This window comes from Rhinolophus sinicus, chromosome 17 (assembly GCF_057876585.1).
Source record: "Rhinolophus sinicus isolate RSI-liver-muscle chromosome 17, RSI-T2T, whole genome shotgun sequence".
Taxonomy (NCBI): domain Eukaryota; kingdom Metazoa; phylum Chordata; class Mammalia; order Chiroptera; family Rhinolophidae; genus Rhinolophus; species Rhinolophus sinicus.
In genome coordinates this window covers 85,438,749-85,456,863 of record NC_142517.1, presented here as the reverse complement: position 1 = coordinate 85,456,863, position 18,115 = coordinate 85,438,749, and the positions used below count along the sequence as shown (strand labels likewise).

Sequence of the window (18,115 nt, the reverse complement as noted above, 5' to 3'; positions counted from 1 at the left end):
TGAGTCACTTATTTGGATAGGAGAAAGGGAAGACAGCTTTTAATCAATCATGTAACTTTGTGTGTTCTCACTCAGAAAAAGTTACAGTTTCTAAATCCCTTTGAGAAGACAATGTTGGACATTGGATTAGCAAAGCCAGCAGAATCATACACAGTATGGTATGGTGTGTGTTTTTTTTTTCATTCCTGCTGATGCTTTCACCTATAAAATCTTTTTGACCTGCAAGTTGTACCTGTTACATCAGTCATTTACTCTTTGTTCTGTAAATTTCGCTGGAAAGGAATATTTTCTTTTTTTAATTTACTTGGGTGGTTTCATTGTCTAAGATATATTATTAACTCAGGTAAAAACACAATCACTGAGATAAATTCAAATTCAAGACAATATTTTTATAATTCACTTATTTATCATCATCTTCAGTGAACACTGCATGGACCAGACATCATGGTTATTCTATGATGAATAAGAATTGAGCCTATCTTGAGGAACTTCTGTAAATTATGTGGCCATGTATATATTCAATCTCTTCTATTAAGTTTTTCATCAACTTTGGCTCAGTCAGAAATATTCTTTTAGCATAGTTATCTCCATATTTTTTTCCTTAGTACTCAACAAGTTCTTTGGGAACAGATTTGTCCATTGGAATTATCTGCACAAGATTACTAAACACTTTGATGATAATGATCATAAAAAAATATAAAAACTGTTCATCTTCATTAAACAAAGTAAATTTTCTTAAAATAAGGAAAAGTGTAAAGTAAAATGTGTATTAGCTCTCATTTCCTTAAATTGAACAATGTTTTTCTCTTAAAGAAGGAAAAAAGTGTGTGTGTAGAATGAGCATCATTTAAAATTTATTTTAGAGTCAAAGCCAACATTCTACTTTCCTAAAATTGTGTAGTGATATTACAGGATTCCCACTTCTTTGGCACTCTGTACTGGAAATGAGTCTCACAGATATCTTGATACTTATTTATTCATGTGGCCAATAAAACTCTTTGTAACCATTATTGACAAACGCAGATGAACAGACTTAAACATTTTATTGTGAATTCAGGCAACTATTATGAACAGTCATTATAGTTCTGTTCTGCTTACTTTCTAAATGTTTATAGTCATGCTATCTCACATCAATTATCACTTGAGTGACTGTGTGGGTCTAACCGATTTTTCAGTTTCTATTCTTGATAGAAAACTAAACAATCAATTGTATTTTGAGTAAAGAGTGATTGTGGAAGATTTTTTAAAATAACAAAAATTAGATTCTGACCAGTGAAGGGAAGAGCATGATTTAAATGTAGAGAGAGAAATCTTTAGTACATATTGATGATACACAGAGTCCCTTTTTCATAGCATGTTTGTCTTGATTCTAAATGTAATAGTGTCTCATTTTATGACATTTATATAATGCATTAACAGGAAAAAAAACAAAAAAAAACATTATTTTAGTACCAGGCTGAGTTAATGTTTGGACATATTTGCTTCTAGTATAGCATAAAGAAATTTATTGTATTATTTTCACTACAAATTAACATAAGACTCTGTCTTTCCATTTTAGTTTTAAAGAGCTATAATTAACACACAATACACTGCAAATATTTAAAGTGTATCCCGCACTTTGATGAGTTTTTATATGTAATACAACTGCATAACCATGAATACAGTGAAGATATGACATTCCTATCATTACCAAAAGTTTTCTCAGGCTCCTTTGTAAAGTCTCGTTGGCTCCCCTTCCACATGTCATGCCTTACATCCATCCTCAAATTACCACGGATATGCTTTCTGTGACTATAAATTAGATTGCATTTCTTACAATGTTTATGTAAATGGAATCACAGACTATGAACTCCTTATTGTGTAGCTTTAAAATTTTTGACATTTTAATAGTTGTGTAATGGTATTTCATAATAGCTTTCCTTTTCCTAACAAGCAGTGGTGTTGAACATGTGTTTATTTGCCTATTTATCTCCTTTGGAAGTGCTTATTCAAATGTTCTGCACATTTTAATTTTTGCATTGTCTGTTTTTTTATTAATGCATCTGAAAAGCTTATTATATATTCTCAATGTAAATTCATTATCCGATATAAAGTTTGAAAATATCTTCTGTCATGTTATGTCTTGTCTTTTTATTCTCTTAACCATGTCTTCTTTTAAACTAAGCTTATTGGGATGACGTTGGTTAGTAAAATCATATAGGTTTCAAGTACACAATTCTATAATATCACATTGTGTATTCACCACCCAGAGTCAGTTCTCCTTCCATCACCATATATTTGACCCCATTTACCCACTTCTATCATCACCCCCTCTGGTAACCACTATATTGTTATCTGTATCTATGAGGTTTTACTTGATTGTCTTGTTCGTTTATTGCTTTCAGTTTTATATCCCACATGTTAGTGAAATCATATGGTTCTCTGCTTTTTCTGTCTGACTTACTTCACTTAGCATGATAATCTCAAGATCCATCCATGTTGTCGTAAATGGCAGTATTTCATCTTTTCTTATTTTGATGTCCAATTTGTCATTTTTTGTCAGTATTGTGTTTTTAGTGTCATATTTAAAAAAATCTTTGTCTAACCCAAAGTCACAAAGACTTTCTCCTATACTTTGCTTAAAAATGTTGTAGTTCTAGGTCTCACACTTAGGTCTATGGTTGATTTTGAGTTAATTTTAATATATACTGTGAGATACAGATTGAAGTTCATTTATTTTGGCATATAAGTATCCAATTATTCCAGGACCATTTGTTTTTTAAAAAGAGTATCCTTTATCTATTGAATTGTGCTTGCATTTTTGTTGAAATCAGCTGACCATATTTGTGAGTCTATTTCTGAACTCTTCACTCTTTTACATTGAACTAAATATCTATTTAGCAACCAACATAACAATGCTTTCATTATTATAGCTTTGTATGAAGTCCAGAAGACGGGGAGTATAAATCTTCCAAATTTGGTTTTCTTTTTCAATATTATTTGACTATTCTAGTTCCTTTGACTTTCCATATAAATTTTGGAATTAGCCTGTAAATCTCAAAAAAAAAAAAAAAAAAAGAAAAGTCTTGTCAGGATTTTCACCAGCATTGCCTTGAACTTATATATCCATATGAGGAAAATTGACATCTAACAATATGATGTCATGAACCCTGTACATATCTCTGTTTACTGAAGTCATTTATCTCAGCAATGTTTTGGCATTTTCAAAGTATAGGTCAAATTTTTGTCTATTGCTAAGTATTCAATATTTTCTTGTTTGTATACATGGCAATGTACTTGTAATTGCAATGTCTAATTGAGTGTTGCTAGTACACAGAAATTAAAACTGTCTTTTTATACTGACATGTGCCCCACACACTTTGCTTATCTCACCAACTAGTTCTAATAACATTTTCATATGTAAGATTTGTCACACACTCATGAATAAAGACAATTTTTCCTTCCTTTCCTATCTTGATAAATTTTATTTCTTTTTCTTTCCTTACTCAACTTGCTGGAACTTCCATAACAATTTTGAATGCATGTAATGAGAATATATTTTGGTTTTTGTTTGTTTGTTTGTTTGTTTTTAATGTGCAGGGGTAAGCATTCCGTTTTTAGCTGTTTAGTGCATGGTTAGCTGCAGGTTTTCCACTGGTTCCCTTTGTCAAATTGAGGAAGTTCCCTATTCCTGGTTTGTTAAGAGTTTTAATCAATAGTGGATTTGGGATTTCTCAAATGCTTTTCCTGTAACTGTGGACATAATCATACGATTTTCATTATGTAGTCTGTTAATATGATGAATTTCACTAATTGATTTTCAAATGTTAAACGAGCATTCTACAGATGAACTTTAAATGGTAACAAATCATGATTATTATGTGTTCAATTTGATTTACTAATTTTTTAACGAATGTTTGTATCTATGTTTATGAAAAATATTTTTTCTGTAGTAATTTTTGCTTTTAATGCGTTTGACTGGTTTTTGGTATTGGATGATGCCAGTCTCATAGAATGAATTGGGAAGAATTCTCTTCTTTTATATCATCTATAAGAGTTGACATACAAAACATTCATTCAGTGTTTCACAGAATATGTCAGTGAAACCATTCAAGTCTAAAGTTTTCTAATAGAAAGATTTTTAGCTACAAATTCATTTTAAATAAATACAGAATTTTTTACATTATCTATTTCTTCCTAAGTCATCTTTGATAGTTGTATTTCAAGGAACTTTTTTCTTTTTCCTCTAAGTTGTCAAACTTATTGGCATTAATTCATTCATAATATTCCCATATTATTATTTTAGTGTATGTGGAATATTTAGTTATGTCACCTCTCTCATTCCAGATATTGTAATTTGTGTGTTTTTTGTGTTTCTTTTTTCTTCATAAGGTTAGCTAGAATTGTTTTCGATTTTAATGACCTTCCCGAAAGAAATGGGTTAGGGTTGTATTGATTTCAATTTTTTTTTTCTGCATTCTAATCCAATGACTTTTGCTTTTAATCATCATCATTACCTTTTTGCTGCTTTCATTATATTTAATTAAATATTCCTTTTCTAGTTCTATCAAGTGAATGCTGAAGTCATTGATTTGAGCCTTCTTCTTTACTAATATATCTATATTTATTGCTATAACCCTCTTCTAAGCACTACTTACACTGTGTTTGTCAAATTTTGATATGTTGGGCTTTTTTTTTTTTTGGTTTTCATTTGGTTTAAAATACTAATTTCCCTCTTGATTTCTTCTACAACCCATAGATTATTTAAAAGTCTGCTATTTAGTTTTCAAATATTTGGGTAATTTCCAGATATTTTGTTCTTGGTTTCTAATTTTGTTACATTGTTATCTGAAAAGTTTCTTTGCACGATCTGAATTATTTTTAGAATACTGAGTTTTCTTTTGTTACTCAAAATATGACTTATAATGGTAAATTTTTTTAAGCAATGTTTTTAAGAAATGTTTTCTGCTGTTGTTTGGTGAAGTGTTCTATAACTGTCAATTATGCTACATGGGTTGATAGTATTTTTCTAGTTTTATAAATCTGTACTGATTTTGTATACTTATTCTATAAATTATTGTGAAAGGAGTTTTGAGTTGTGAAAAGGTGTTGAAATCATGAATTATAATTATGGATGTGTTTATTTCTCTTTACATTTCTATCAGTTTCTGTATCATGTATTTTGAAGCTTTGTTTTTATTTAAATAATTATTTTGGATTGTTAGATAAATTCACCTTTATGAAATGATGTTCTTTATTCCAGTAATATTTTTGATCAGAAATCTATTTTGTATATTACTATAGTCACGCCTACTTCTTTTAATTAATGTGTGCATATGTCTATATCTATATCTATATATCATCCTCAATCCTTTTACTTTTAATCTAACTGTATCTTTATATTTGAAGTAGGTTTTCTTATAGATAGCTTATACTTGGATGTTACTTTTTAAATCCTATATCTTTTAATTGATGTATTTAGACCATTTGTTTTTAATATGATTACTAAAAAGAATGGGCTTATATCTACTATTTTGTTAATTGTTTTTAATTTGCCCTACTGTTTTGTCATTTGTTTTTAATTTGCCTTATCTGTTTTTATTACTTTTCCTCTCTTTTTCAGCTTCCTTTAAGATTGTGAACTTTTCATAATCCATTTTATCTTCTTTGTTTCTAATTAGCTATAACTTTTATTTTAATAACATGTATAATAAGTTATTTAATTATTACTGGCTGCATTAGGGTTTATAGTTTTTTTCTTTTTAATTTTTTACTTTAAAAGAATGTTTTTGTACTGTCTCCTGTCCTAAATTTTTTCTTGTATTGTTTGCTGTTATTCTTTTCCTTTTTTGTCTTACATAATGTTCTCCCAACACACCAGGTATTTTTAATCAGTATAAGCATAGTATGGCTTGGTGTAGTTTTTTTCATGTTTCTTCTTTTTCAGTTGATTCAGTTTCTTAGCTATCCTCTCCTCTTCTTCAGAGCCCCCAAATATGCTTACATTAGGCTGCTTGAAGCCATCCAATAGCTCACAGTTATTTTAATTTTTTCCAGTCTGTTTTGTCTCTGTATTTCATTTTGATAGGTTTTATTGCCATGTCTCCAAGTTCACTAATTGTTTTTTCCTGAAATGTCTAATACACTGTTAATTATATCCACTGCATTTTTTTTTATTTCAGACATTACAGTTTTACTCTCTAGAATTTTGATTTGGATCTGTTTTATATCTTCTGTTTTGCTGCTTACCATCATTAATCTTCCATTTACCATCTTGAACATGTTGAATATAATTATATTAACTGTTTTAATGTACGTGCCAACTAACGCTGTTATTTGTTTCATTCCTGGATTGATTTCTATGCTCATTATGGGTTGCATTTTTCTGCCTGTTTGCATGCCTGATAATTTTTAATTGTGAGTTTAACATAGTTGAGTGTACATACTAAAAATTCATGTATTTCCTATAAACATTCTTTAGCTTTGTTCTGAGACAATTTGATCCTTTTGAGGCTTTTTTAATAGAAGTTTTGTTGGGTAGGATCAGAGAAACCATTAGTCTGGGGCTCGTTTTGTCCTACTACTAAGGTGGTATCTTTCTGTAATAAGTACTCTACCTAATGTCTTGTGGATTCTGAGTTTTTTCCACTCTGGCTAATGGGAAAACAAACAATTCTTGCTCTTGTGTGTGTTTCAAGGGTAATAATGCTCTATAATCCTTTCATATGATTCTTTTCTCAGACTCAGTTATTTTCTCATACATAGGTGCTCATCAGTATTCTGTGAAGTCTCTGAAGATATCTGGGTTCTATCTCTTTGCAGCTCTCCCCCCTTACGTATGCTGCTTGGGGAACTCTAGCCACCTTGGAATCCTTGGACACTCGACTTTTGCCTTTTCACCTCAGGAAGGTAGTCAGGCTCTGCTTGGACTTCCTTTTGTTGCCTTGTGGCCTGAGATTCTTTCCAGACAATGGACTGAGATAATTATTGCAGGGTTCACCTGCTTTGTTTTCTCTTTTTACATGGATTACTGTTCTTTGCTGTCTGATATCCATTACCTAAAAATGTTTTTCCTTTTTTTTTTCCACATATGGTGTCTGGTTTTAAGTTGTTTGCTACCTTAAGATGAATTCAGTCTTTGTTACTCCATCTCAGCCAGAAGTGCAAGGCTTTCATTTAGTCACTTAAAGGATTACTTTGAATTGTTTAATGCATTTCATGCAAATGAACCTTTGTTTAGATGTGTGTTCTTTTTCTTTCAGCAAAATAATTTTATTTCCTAACACCTGGTAAATATATACATCTAATATGTATTTATCTTACATATTTATTCACAAATGACTTCCAAATTACAACAACTGCTTTGAGATTAAAGCATGTACTGAAAGTTATCTTAGTTGAAATATGAAAATATGCTTTCAGATGGATAACACACCATTCATAATATATTAGATTGGTCACAGCAGAATTTGCTTTGTTAGATAAGTTCCGTAAATTTAAAGCTCTGAAAAACCACTACTTTTGCATCTACTATGTCCAGATGAATAGGATGCAGAAATACCAGCTTGTATTCCAAAGAAATTTCCTGAGTTTTTTCTGGTGATGGAATCTACATCTGTTGGTACTGTGCAAGCAGATTCACATGGTGGTGGTAAAGCATCCACAATGGCTTTGGCTGCATCAGGATCACACCCGACTATTACTGTCCCAAAAGAAGAGACATTAACTTGAAGGGGCTCTCAGACATTGTGGTATTCATGCAATTGATTCCTTTTCCATCAATTTTCGTCATCCCTAATGCTCTCCAACGGTCATGAGTGCTTTTAATAATATCAATTTGCAAAGTCCTTTTCTTTAAATTCTGTATTGAAAGAGGACTGGTTCTCTGATTTTCTATCAGGAATCTTGTACCTTCTAAACCAGTCCACAGTATCTTATAGGTAGCCAGGTTTTAGTAGCTTGTCATCATTAAAATCATTGTAATAGGCTGCCTCCAGATCATCCGTATTAATGGGAATGACTTTCCAGCTGATTTCCCCTTCGTCTTTCATAGCCAGTAGGCCCAGAACTTTCACCCTGATTATGTCACCTTTCACACATACCTTGTTTCCAATTTCACACACACTTCAATTGGGTCATTGTCACCACAATAGCCAGTGTGTTTGTCATTGTGTCCTGGGTCTTCTCAAGTCTGAGGGATGGCACCATAGTCCCAGATATATCCATTATAAGGGAACAAATGTGCAACATGATGGAGTTTTCCTTTTTTCATACCTTGTTTAATTGGGTTTAAAGGGTCCTTTTGTAGCGATCTCCATTTTTGCATTAGTCCAGCGTGGTACTTCAACTACCACGTGGAACACATCCTTATCTGCATAAATTGGAATATCATGACGTGGAGATACAAATTGTCCTTTTTCATTTTTGAGGATGACTTGGTACTTGAGGGTGAAAGGCACGGTATGCTCCTCACTGCTAAGGCCACTCATCTTGCAGGAGACGAACAACCACCGCTGCCTCTGCCACAGAGCCACTAGCCCGCACGCGGTGCCCAAGACAAGGAGAGACCCCTGCGCCCACACACTGCGTGAACTGGCCCAAAGAGAGGCGCTGCAAGCAGCCTTAATGGGGCTCTGGCTCTCGTGTCTACCCCACCCCCGCCCGGCCCACGTAGTGCCTGCTTAGATGTGTCTTGATTTAATTTTTCCCCATTTTTGTACTTTAAATCTTGTAATAATTATTTTTGGTTATGTAATATTGCCATCAATATTTTTGTAGATCAATATTATTTATTTCAGATTATTCTGCCAATTAATTATTAGAAGTTAATATTATTGGTCAAACTGTACATTTTTAAGTCCCTTGATGGTTTTATGTCCATTTTAAACGATGTTTAAAAATACGGACTTTCTGAATAGCCTTTGTTATAGCTAGGAATGGAACTGCACTTCCAAATTATCATGAAAATAGAATATCAATACCATGAAACTTCTAAGACATAAATGGTTGCTATTTTATATTTTAAAATACTTGAAAGCTTTTTGAAATACTTCCAAATGGTAAAGAAGAAACTACCTGTTTTTACATAAGGAACTATTTCAAAAATAATTATTTTGTCTTACATGTTTATGAGTAGAGACAATAGAAAACAAATTAAGGAAATGCAGAATAAGTGATATTTGCAATAAACAAAAAATCCTTGCTTTGAAAATGTTGACAAAATTGATATATGTATTAAAGAACACAATTCAAAGGAAATTATTCTTATGTGAAAAATAAACCCCTATTGCTTTAAACTACTGAACGTTCAGTTCTCTGTTTCTTGCAGGAAACCTTCCTATTTCACACAGAAATTGATTTCTGATAGGTGAATACTGGGAGACAACTAATAGTGTCTGTTATAATTATATTCCAATCTGTTTTCAATAATGTGAAATTCAAATCAGTTGTAATTGTTATCAGCATAGAAATAAATTACCTGAAGCAAAGGAAAAAGAATTTATGTTTCAATATTTTTGAGTGAAAAATTGCAATTTGCATAGTGCCATCAATTAAGGTAAGAAATGCAGATAAATATTGGAGATGATGCAGATGAATATTGGTAATTAGTGCTACAGATGAAAGAAAAATATATATGTTCCTTCTTGGAAAAGGGACAGATTTCATAGAGTTATGTCACAAGTAGGTAATCAGATGATTTTGAAGATGACTAAGAAATTCTATAGCTTTGTACAGTAACGCTGCAAAAAAGTAGAGGATTTATCGCTGAAATTAAAAAATACAATTCATTTTATTCCTCCAGCTCAGAGAAAAATCTTGCATTTTATAAGGGATAGTAATTGACCATTAATTATTTATTTCATTCTGTCACTCCTTCATTCATTCAGTCAGTTGACAAATCTTGTTTTCACAACCTTTCCTTTGTTTCCAGCAGCCACATCTCTATGCCACTACAGATAAAACGCAAACTCTAGTCTCCCTGCTCTACGCCTCAGCACACCCGACTATCACTATCCCAGAAGAAGAGACATCAACTGAGATTCAGCCTCCCGGCTACCTAAGGAAGAAGGCCTCTAAGGAAGTTTCAATCACCGTTTGGCTATCAAAAAATAATAACTACAAGAAATAATAGTATGTGGCAACCCTGTGTTTTCCAGCTTCAACTGTTGATCCCCTTTCTCTCAAGAAAGGATCAGGGTTAATCCTGTCATTTCTCCCTTTCTGATTCTCCTTAGTCATTTGGAGAGGTCCCAGATACCTCTGCCATCACTCAAGTGAACTCAAATTCCCACACTATGCTGTATGTTTATTAGCCCTTCTAATCTTTTAACTCCCCCACCCTTCAAGTGTGCCCTTTCCAAAGCACTCTCTCTGTCAACAGCAAAATGCTGATACACCCCAACTCTACTCTAAAGTTCCCTTCATTCTCTTCCTCCAACTGAAACCTGGCTAGTCTATGAGCATCCCTTCCCTGCAATTCTTTTAAGAATCTTTATGGACTTTCAAGGACTTCATTACTAATAATATTTCCCCTTTTAATGCATATGCTTTTTTAATTACGTCAAGTCATTCCCATTTGCCCATCTAAAAATAAAATTGTGACCTCCACATCCCACCCCCACTCCACACTACAGCTATGATCCCATCTCTCTGCTCCTAACCATAGGAAAAGTTATTGAAAACATCTTTTGTAGACAATATCACCACTTTCTTACCTACAGTCTTTCTTCACATCACTCCGAGTTCCCAGGCCTACCACTCTACTACGTCTATTATTTGCAAGGTTGCTAATGACCTACATGTTGTCAAACCTGGTAGTTATCTCCTTCTTGAAACATGTTCTTTTTTTGAATTCCTGGTTTTCTTCTCACCTCACTGCTGTTTCCTTTTATAGCCACCCCCTTCCATGTTCAATCTTCAATGTGGACATGTGCCAGGGCATGGTCCTGAACCCCCTGTTTTGTACATCTAGGCTTTAGTCACTATCCTTATGTGATCTAATCCAATCCTTGACTTCACATACTAACACTATATGTATAGGAACCATCTCTCCAATACACCAAATTAGTTTTTCCATATGAATATTTGATATTTACACTTAGATTTTTGAATAGACATCTTGTACAATTTTGCCAAAATATAACTGTTTTTCACCCCCAAACATGCTCCTGTTGACTTTGTTTTCAATTTTAGCAAACATCAACTGAGTTTCAAGTCTAGATAATATCAAGTCTAGATATTATCTTTGATTGACATCCTTCCCTCAGTCTCATAACCAATTAAATTGCAATTCTTTCTTCCTACTTTCAAAATGTGCTCTGAACCCATTGAGTTCACATACTTCAAGTACTACCACGTCTACAGTGTGTGGTTATATGGATTGTGCAATGGAAAAGGACATCTAGCAAAAGGGTAAATCTGTGTGAAAATTCAACCCATATTCTACTTACTATCCTGGTGTTGAGTTGTATCTTTTTGGTGTAAGGTATGCATTTTTTTTTTTTTTTTTTTTTTTTTTTTGTACAGATAGCTTATGTTCTTGCTAAGCCTTGCACTGAAAGGATCACCTTTTTCAAAATGCACAGAGGAGACAGACTAGCCAACTCCTAATATTATTCTAGTAATAGCCATCATCATCTCTTCCCCAGACAAATTGTCCTTCCTCTCTACTTTTTCCTCAATACTGTTGCCCCAATATTACAATAGCAGCCAAAATAAAATTATAAATCAGAACATGTTCTTGCTGTTTTAAAATCCTTGTCTGATTTACAAAGTCCCACATAATCTATGTCCTCTTTAATGATTCAAGTTTATCTGGTATCACTTTAGAGATATTTGGTGCATCACTCTACATAAGAGTAAAAGAAAGTTTAGATAACCTCAGTGTTCCACCTGTGTCTATCTTTCTTGTGTCTCCTTGCGACTCTCACAGAACACTTCACTTCTGACACTTCTGGTCACCAGTGTGTGGAGTTTTTTCCCCATAACAAGCAATTTTTTGAAACACCAGCTGAGCATCTGACAATTTAACTAAATTCTGATATTATATACCTGGAGATAGTGTTAGATCCCACAGGTTACGAGCTCAGTCCTATAAGACTTATCCCACCCCACTTCAGAAGCCAATCACAAGAATTCAGTCCCCAGGTTACCCACAACTTCTGTCTAACTTGGCTACAAATTGGAGGTTCCTGTAACCCCCTCCTCAGTTTCAATTAATTTGTTAAAGTAGTTCACAGAACTCAGGGAAATACTTATGTTTACCTGTTTATTGAAAGATATGAAAACAGATATCAATGCAGAGCTAGATAAAGATAGATATATATCTTTATAAAGATATAGAGATATCTTTATAAAGATATATATACTATTATATATTATACTATATATAGATGATATAGATATAGATACAGATGATATCGATATAGATATAGATATAGATATAGATATAGATATATTATTGTGATTTTTATGGATGCTTCATCATGTAAGCCTGATGGATCATTAACCCCATTTTCAGCCCTTCTCCATTCTCAAGAGAATGAGGGGTGGGGCTGAAAATTCCAAGCTTCTAATTACGGCTTGTTCTTCATGGTGACCAGCTCCCATCCAGGAGCCCATCCAGAGTTGCCTCATTAGAACAAAAGACACTCCTGTTGCCCAGGAAGTTACAAGGGTTTCAGAAGCTCTGTGTCAGAAGCTGAGGGAAGAGACCAATATACGTATTTTGCTATTATCTCACAATAAGGAACTTTATTTAGGTGCTCCTTTTTTTCTCGGACATGTTTCTATCTGATTCCCTTGCGGTTGGCTCCTTCTCATCACTTAGAGCTTAGCTTAATGGTCATATCCTTAAGGCTATCTTTGAGGGTCCAAGGTAAATAGCTCTTATTTTAACATTTCGCAGTTATTTATTATTAATTCATTTATTATATTCATTTGTTGTTTAATCTATATCTCTCTTCTCTAAAATGTAAGTTCCCTCTCTGTCATGTTCACTCTCATTTTCCTGCATTTTGAATTGTGCATGGAACATAGGCCTGTGATACATACTTGTCCAATGACTTTCTGAATATTTTAAGTGCCTGCTCATCTAGTCACATAGTGAGCCATTGTGGGATAGCACCATGTGTTTACTGGAGCAAAACAACCAAAATTCGATCCTTCAAGACATAGCCTAAAAACAATTTCAATAAAGCCATCTTCTCCCCTAAAACCCACGTCAGTATATACACAAAAATTAGATACTTGTTAGAAATAAACGTTAATTTTTAAAGGAAGAAAATGATCAGTTAGTGATTTGTTCTATTTATGATGAAGGCCAGGCAGGGAGATACAGATTTGAGATCTATAACTCAACAACCTTTGAAATAGACAATAGAGAATAAAGTTCTAAAGAAAAGAGAAGAGCAACTAACATAGCAAAACAAATTGGTGACATTAGAAAGGATGAAAGAAAGTCAGAAAAGTATAGCACCTCATATTGGAAGAAAGAATAAAGTGTAATTAATTTTATAATTTCTATATGAATGAAGATGGCGTTAGCTTACCATATCTAATTTATCATGTTATAAGATTTTAAAAATTTTTTAATGAGACTTAATAGAGTTATTGATTTCTGACTTTCCTTATCCAGTTGTCTTAAAGCTCTGAAATTTTTTTAATAAGTGTGATACTACTAAAATAATAAATTTGGAATACAATATATCAAAGAAATATATATACCTATTTAGCAATTGTTTGCTTGTCTGTCACATTTGATGTAATCCTGGTTCACATTTTGTAGCTCAAATTTTTTTTTTAATAAAGTAAGTAAACTTTTAACAGTATTCTCCTCCTTAGGGTGTAGAAGCACATAAAAGATACTGTAATTTCACTAGTGCATATCTTACAGTATATGCATGTTTAAGAGGAATTTAGAGAAACTGAATTCAAAATCCTGACTCTATTCTGTATTAACTGAGTGCCACTGGTAAAGTTATTAAAATTTCCTTAAGTCTAAATTCTCTCACTTGCAAATGGATCCATGTTATTTTGTATTGTAAAAGTGATGTGATATGTTTGAACCCATTAAAACATTGCCTGGAAATGCTCAATATATTGATGCTTTTATTTATTTGTAAAGCAAATTATTTCCAGGTAGAAAGACATTCTTTTGTCCATTTAACACACATGGCCAACGCTGTTTTTGAAACATGTATCTTTGATATAGACTTTCTACTTCACATTCCATATTAGAATTTTTCTTCCATGATTCTAAAATAATAATTACACAGAAAAATTTATATTCCTTTAAAATCATGAGTCATTAACATAATAAATGTATAACGTGAGAAAAGTTTTATAATAGACTCAAAGTGACATATGGTGGTAGAATCTATTATTTTTGTCCTATATTATTTTGGGTTACTGACCCTCTCCTGCCCACCATTCCCATAACTGCTTCAATCTTGAAATTTGAATAAGAACTACTATCTTTCATGTCCCCCCCCAACCATCATTTATTAGAAAGAGTTGTGCATATACTCAGGGAGGTACCATTCGAATACCTGCACCTGAAATTTTGAAATTGAAATTTAACAAAGAGAGCTAGTTCTTCATGATTGGTGAGGGGAGAACTCTGAATATGGAAGCAACGAGTAGCCATAACATCCACAGTGTGGACGGAGTTCAACTGCACAGAGGAACTAAACTTGACAGTGTGAGATGGAGAACCTGGACACAGTCCTTTTCTTGTTTATACTTGTCCCCAAGGCCAGCTGCTCATGTGACTTTTGGTGGTTTGATTCTGTGAACAGATGGACTTCCATTTTGGCCTAAGTTTGTTCAAGCTGGGCTTCCTTCAACTTAAAACAAAAGTGTTCTGAGAAATGTTTATTGTCAAACATTACTGTGTATAATTAATTCATTTGAAGAGCAAACAAAACATCACAAAATAAAACTGTCTTCACATTGTATTATTTATATTTAAGAATTTCTGGGTGGAAATTCAAACTTTAGGAAACAGTGAATATTTTTAGAGAGGAAGACATTGATCTTCAGAGATATTTAGATCTACCCTGCTTGTACTGTTAATTTCTACTTTTAGAAGGGAATATCAATGACAATTTTTCAGAGTATACAACAGTTTTGGCTTGACTGGAATTCATCCTTTTAGCCCAGAATGTTCTGTTCAAGCAGCTGTATAAACAAAACATTCTGTGCTTTATATTGAGGATACAACTCTTCCTGGTGTTTGCATTATCCTTGGGTTCATCCTGTTGGTTGCTCAGTTTGTTAGGAAATGTAAAAAGCCTGACATACAATGGGACTCTTGGTTTTAACAATGTCACATATCAAGATCCCCCAATTTTTCTATACCTTTCCGTTTCCACCAGTTAAACATTATATTTTAGTAGTTACAGATAATCATGTGTAGAAATATTCAAGATATAATTTCCCAACAACTCCACTTATTTAGTTATTATTTAGAAATTATTTGAAGTTGCTACCATTAAACATAAAACAATCACAAAATGAAATCAAAAGTGAAAAAACTACTGCCACTCATCGTTTAAGTAGGAATGTTCCATTATTTGCCAGTTATCTGTTACTAAAAAGAAGTGAGAACAGTGGTTTGTAAAAGAAACATCAGGAAAATTGTTTAATTTTGTTATTTATTCAAATGTAGACATTCCTTAAATTTTGGTTATGTAGAAAATATAACAAAAAAAGTTTTTTGTTTTTTTTTAAGCACATACAAAGCTGTAAAAGTGGGGCTTTTTCTTCTAGAAAAGAGTGAGACACTTCCACCCACTATGAAAGCTGAACTGCATGTACACATTAAACAGTGAATACACACCCTGATGGCTGTGGGATCATCTTTGGAGATGCCTATTTACAGTTGCTAACGCTCCAGCACTTCCTGCCCGCTCCACCTCTGCTGAACTCTCTCCATCCAGCCTTTAGTTGTGTGCTGCCTCATGATACTTTCTTTACCACATGCAAATTCTGAAGGAATTATCTAATACCCCCAGTATGGGCCTGAGCATGAGATACCGTATACTGACAGATTGAATGAAGTATGTATTGAAGATATTATAATACATAAAATGCCTACAAAACTCCTGATGCAATCAGTAAGGAGTTCTGTTTCTCAAGATTTCTCAATTCAGGAATCAGAACACCACTACAGATACAATTTACCTGTCCAAGGTATCTATCTATAATATGATAACATCAGGGAGGACTCTACTGTGTATTTATGAAAACAAGAAAAACAAAAATGTAAGTATAGTTAAAATAATTAATTAAACCTCTGGGATAGGATAATACATATTTTATGATAAATTTCATTAGACCATTTAATAGATAACAATAAATGAGACAGCAGATTCTGATATAATTTTATATGTAAAGAGCTTCTTAGTATATAACATTATATAACTGTTCTGCACATACTGGTCAGTACATACATTGTACAATGCTCTCTACTAAGAATCTAGTTGAAAAGAAAAAGAAATCATTACTCATGCATGGCTAAGAGAATTGCCTTTGAATTTGTCCTTGTTCTTCCCAAATTCTATCGACACTGCTTCTGTTGCTGTTCTGGGCTTATCTGCCATATGCAACTGCTTTCATCTAATTAGCCACATACTACTCTTTGCAGGACATAACTTGATTTGTTAAGAAGGCATTATTCTACACACTTAGTCTCATATCTCTTTTCTTATGTATTAGTTCAAGAATGGCTTCTTTCCCTCTGTTCATGACCTTGAGGCTCTCTGCCTCTTGTGTGTTACTTACTGATATGAGGCACTCTATACAAATTCATGGAATAAATGTATGAAGAATCATTATCATAGAAATAGCAACTTTGAGATGAAGATCCAATCCGAAGCACCTAACCCCTTCCACAAATGAGTGGAATAGAGATATTGTGAAACCTCCATAAGAAAATACCCTGGAAGCATAGTTCAGTGGTCAGGCATTAGAAAATATTATGGTGGCTGCATCAGAAATAAAAGTATCTGCACTTTGAAATGCTTTTAAAAATTTACTTTACATGATTGTTAAAATTACATTAATGTATATAAAATATTAGATAAGCAATAAATGACTGGGAAATAGTAAAAGCATCATTATTCCTCATAGATGAAATCTATTCCCGTATTATTTTGGGTTGATAAATGACTCTTAGTTCTGGCTGCTAAAATCAAGTTTTGTAATCCATTCTTCTCCCTTCTCAGCTGCACTGTATCTGGAATAAATTAACTAGAATAAAGATATGAATGTGATTATCTTGAGGATAAGAGCAGAAATCCCCAGAATAATTGCAGGCTGTTTAATGGTACCTTCACTATTTTTAAACTGATTTGTTGTTGGGTTTGTATCTAATTACTGTACATAATGTGCAGTAGAGCACATTTTGATGCAATATTACACAAGGAGATTTATTAGGACACTGGCATACACAGTCCATCTGCAATAATTTATTTTCAGCCTACACATTTTTCAATGTTTGTAGTAATAGTCCCCAAATATTGTCACATAATTTCATAATTGATTCTTTGATAAGTTCTCTCTAAAATCCTGAAAAAGAAAATGAGGTGTGATTGACTTCTTTTAACTTCCTATCCCAAATTTTGAATACTGCTGAGAAAAAAAACAATAGTATTTTTTTGGAATTTTTTTTCTATACGTGTATTCTGGGTTCAATGTGGTTTACAATGATACAAATTGAATTCCAAGGCAAGCTCTGAAATAACAATGTGAAGCAAAATACTCTTCTTACTAAATATTTCTGGGTTTGGTTCTTTTTTTTGTTTTATCATTTCTTTGACTAGAAAAAATCAGTTAATTTAGGAATTATTGGAAATTGCATTTGGTGGGTAGTTTGGGAGAAAGAGATTATAATCAATAGAATATGTATAGTACAACGTTTTTAAAAATTAACCTGTTACTGACTTTAGAAACATGAGAGTATGGTGACACTATACAGTTATAGGAATGAAACATCTGGTCCAGTTGCAAGTGGATTACTTGGAATAACAGACTCATCTGGGTAGGAAGTATGCAAATGAAGAGATGCCTCATGGGAAGTTAGTTGGTGGGAATAAACAGCAGAGCAAGGCTACTTAGGAGAACAGGCATAATA

At 33.0% G+C, this 18,115-nt stretch overlaps 1 pseudogene; it reads right to left on the bottom strand.

Annotated features, from left to right (window-relative positions):
• Window positions 1-7,475: 7,475 nt before the first annotated feature.
• LOC109454637 (inorganic pyrophosphatase pseudogene) lies at window positions 7,476-8,468 on the bottom strand (annotated as a pseudogene).
• Between the last annotated feature and the right edge of the window lie 9,647 nt (window positions 8,469-18,115).